This window comes from Rhinopithecus bieti, unplaced genomic scaffold (assembly GCF_001698545.2).
Source record: "Rhinopithecus bieti isolate Rb0 unplaced genomic scaffold, ASM169854v2 scaffold_15368, whole genome shotgun sequence".
In the NCBI taxonomy this organism is placed as follows: domain Eukaryota; kingdom Metazoa; phylum Chordata; class Mammalia; order Primates; family Cercopithecidae; genus Rhinopithecus; species Rhinopithecus bieti.
In genome coordinates, this window is record NW_016808463.1 from 910688 (window position 1) to 914977 (window position 4290).

Below are 4290 nucleotides of genomic sequence, written 5' to 3' on the forward strand. Positions count from 1 at the left end.
TCCCCAGCACAGCTCAGAGTAGGGGCTCAGTAAATGTTGAATTAATAATTAATCTCCGTATCAAATTTCCTCTTTGTCTGCAGTCGTGAAATTCATACGTGTCTTAAGTTTCAAAGCACTGAGTGAATATAGCTTGCCCTAAAGCAAACAAACAAAAATAGCATTGCTTTGAAAGATCTCGTTTAGCACCTTAGTTACCACAAGTGCTCATTAGGGCTTTATTTTTCTCTTGAAGGTGTACGTTTGACTGAGAGTGTGTAAGTGGGTTATGTGACTAGCCGAATGCCTTCTCTCTTCTGTACTTGAAGCCCTGTTCTCCCAAGCTGAAGAGTAGATGACTACAGGGAAACTGTGACTCATAGCAAGTGTTCTTATTAAATCACCTTGAAGTGTCTCTTGTAAAAGATAACTCCCTGCATTGTAGAAATGTCTTTGACAAGAGAGGATTAGGGTGAAATTGCAATTACCTTGACATAAAGGAATGAATTAACTTTCCAACTTGCATTTTTGCAAGGCATAGATTCAAGCTGCTTGGAATATAAACATTGAACACATTCACAATAGCTTGGGGCACTTGAAAATTGAAAAGATGGGCAAGGAGCCCTAAGATGCTAGGCAACTTCAGAGGTATTTCTCACCACAGAGGGAGTGCCTGCCTGGACAGAAACCGCCAGTGCAGTTGTGCAGTGTCTGCTCATGTGTCAGCAGGGTTTAGGGGACTGTCAGGACAAATACCTCCTGGAGCTGACGCCTGCAGGGTCTGCCTGGAGGAAATAGAGAAATGCTCTTCCAAGATTTGACTTCCAAAACTACCCATTCACTTGACTCAGCAAATATTGACCAAGCACTTACTATGCGTTGGGCCATGAGTTCAGGCAGTCTTGGCTGTCAGGGACTTGGAAAAGTCAGACGTTAAACAAATCGTGTGAGCATGAACCTCAGTCAACAATTCATGTGCAAAAATACACACTTCTGTTTGTTTTCTTTAAGTCAAAGCTGACTCTAAGCTTTCATCCTGCCAGGGCAGCAGGAAATTCCAACTCCTAGGTTTGCACCAGAAGCCCAGGGCCTTCACGAGGATTCTGAAAACACAGGAAGGGCCTCCGGTTTCTGGTCCATCATAGCTGCTGCCAACATCTCTATTTTACCTCAGTCTCCAGATGGGCAAGCAGGCCAAGATGTGAGGCGGCTCTGCGTGTTCTGCTGTGTCAATGTGACCTGTGGGCATATGAATCTCCACCTGAGCTGGAAAGTCCATGACAAGGCCCTGGCTTCCTCAGGTGCACACCTTGGCCATCTCTCTGAGGGCTATTCACAGCTCCCTAGGCATGCTTCTGTTGGAGACACAGGCAGGCTCTATCCAGGGAGGGGAGGTGGTGGTCCGCAGAATAGGGCCTGAGCCACTCTTGGATGATAGTGGAGTGGGTACTCTTGTCCAGCTTCTAATAGGAGACTGGGTACTTCTTGTTCAACTTATTTCCTCTATCATCTGTCATATTCTTAAGAGAAGCCATGTCAACCTATGACTTAAAATTGTTAAAAAGCCCAGCACTTTGGGAGGTCAAGGTGGGAGGATCTCTTGAGGCCAGGAGTTTGAGGCTCCAGTGAGCCATGATTGTGTCACTGCATTCCAGTCTGCGTGACAAAGCGAGACACCTACTCAAAAAAAAAAAAATTGTTTAAAAGGCTGAATTTTTAGTAAATGTGTTCAGGGGAAAAGCATTCCACTAACCCTTGGCTACATTTCAGTCTGGTCTCTGCTAAGCTCAGCATCTGTCTACCGTCATCCACCTTGAGAATTTCTCTCCTCTGTCTTCCTGCCATTGAAGGAAGGAGGGCTCGCTCCCTCTGCCCTGCCTGCAGAGGACTGGGTGTTTTACATGAAGAGCAACATCTTCCTTCAGCTTCCACTTGCCCTCTGGAAAAATCCCCACAGCAAAGGAATAGAAAGCCAGGCACCTGGTAAAAATGCAGAAATGGAACAACAGAACATCCAAGAATGAACAGCTCAGCAGGCTGTCCCACCAGGCCCCAATCGCAAAGCACATGAGGATAATGAAAGAGGAATTGTCTGCAGCCAAAGGGCACATGGTGGGCTGGTCTGAGGGGCCAGAGAAGGCCTCTTGGAAAACGTGATGACTAGGATAAGATCTCAAGGATGAAAAAGAAGTTAGCCAGGGAAGCAGGGTTAGGATGTTTACAGGGCCAGGTCTGAGAGGGAGAGGGGGAGTCAGAGAGGGAGCAGGCATGGCCTGAGATCTGAGCAAAATCCCAAAGGGCAAGAGAGGAAATATCGATGGTGACACAGTGGTTGTTGAGTCTGTCCTTGTCCACTGGGTCCCTTACAGAAGGGTTTTTCCACATGTGGTTTGTTTGTATGGGGACTGTGTATTTAGGGACAGCACAGATAGAGGCGAGAAGGAATCAGAATGGAACCTGCAAAGATGGAGGGGAAGGAGCCACAGCCCCTAGAGCCACCACATGTGCAGACCCAAGACGGAATGGAGCTCGGAACTGGCACTCTGGAGTGAGTTACTGATATTCTCACAGTCTCAGCATCTCTGTTTGTAAGATTAGAACAGGAATTCTCACATCCTAAGTTGTTGTGGGACTTTAAAAGTCTGGTGCACAGTGGATATTAGGCCAGGCCTGGGCTGCTTGCCCTCATCTCTGTTCCCTCCCAGTCCTTGCTCTCTCTGTGTGGCAGGAAGCCATCCCTGCAGTCTCCGGTGTCAGCCAGATCCCTGGCCAGTGGAGGCCTTGGCAGGAGATTGGAGGGTGGGAGGAGGGAGGAAGCCCAGCTATGTCTACCCTCTTTCTCTGCTCCTGCCTGGTTCCAATTTCCTCCTAACAGAGCTGCCATGGTCCTCATTTCCACTTAGTAGGTGACCCAGGCCCCAAGTCTTGCCTAACCCTGACATTCAATTTGTCTGTGCAGTTGAGGCATGGTAGCAGCTTTCTGTTCTTGCTAATCTCTGCGTTGTATGCTGTCTCCTGTTTGGCTTCTCAGCCTCCCTATCACCTGTTACCTCTTCTCTGCACCAAATCCCCTCTGCTTTAAACTCCCAGCATGATTTCTGTTTTCCTGGATGAATGATAAGCATTGCAGTGAGTAGCAGTAGTTCCTCTTCCCTTTGAACACAGCTGTGGGTTGAATTGTGTCCTCCAAAAAATACTGAAGTCCTAACACCTGGTGTCTGTGCGTGAGACCTTTTTGGGAATTAGATCTTTGCAGATGTGATCAAGTTAAGATAAGGTCGTTAAGGTGGGCCCTAATCCAATGACGGAATCCTTAGAAGAAAAGGGAAATTTAGACAGAGGATAGCACCCATGGGAAGACAGAGATACACAGGGAGATCCTCATTTGATAACACAGGCAAAGATTGTCATGATGCAACTGCAAGCCAAGGAATGCCAAGAATCGATGGCCACCACCAGGAGCCAGGCAGAGGCGAGGAAGGATTGCAGGGAATAGACTAGTTCCTGAGACAGCAGTTGTTATAGGTGAGCCCAGCCCCTCTTGCCTGCCTCTTTGTGTATGGCCACTGGCCTTTCTGCTCTTCCACCGAAAGGTGAAGCAGCCCATGGCCCTCACCAGAGCTTGGCAGATGTCAGTGCCATGCTGTCGGACTTGCCTGCTAACAGAATTGTGAACTGAAACAACCTCTTTCTTTTATAAATCACCCAGTCTCAGGAATTCTGTTATAGCAACATCAAATGCATGAAGGCAGAAATGAATGCAACAGCCACGGCAGATTATCTGGGGGAGCCTCTTACATTCTGCTCTCCCTCCCCTCCTCTCCACTACCACTTTGAGCTGCCCTAAGTACTCTGGTCACCCACATGTAATAGACATCCTCTCCCCTACACATGACTTGGCTTTGGGGAGAGGTTTCGAAGCTGATCTCAAGCTTGATAGCAGTTACTTTGGCTTCACCCATATTCCTCTGTTACAATCAATAGGAGGTTGGGATTTACAGTGTTTTCAGTGTCTGTATTGGTTTTGATGTTTTAATTGCAAAACAAAACAAAACAAAAAGACTGACAACCTAGAAACCAGTCAACTTGGCTTAAGGAAACAGAAAAAAAAAAAGAAAGAAAGAAAAGGGCATAAATTCTAAGAACCCAGAAACATTTCACAAAATATAAAGGCACTAATGTAACTGTGCCTGTGGCGGGGATTAGAGCCAGAAACTGGAAGCCTTCTTTGACTGATTATTCTCTTTTTTCTTATAGAGGACTGGATTTTTCTGCTGCTGCTCTGATTCACAGCTCCCATATTTATGTCTC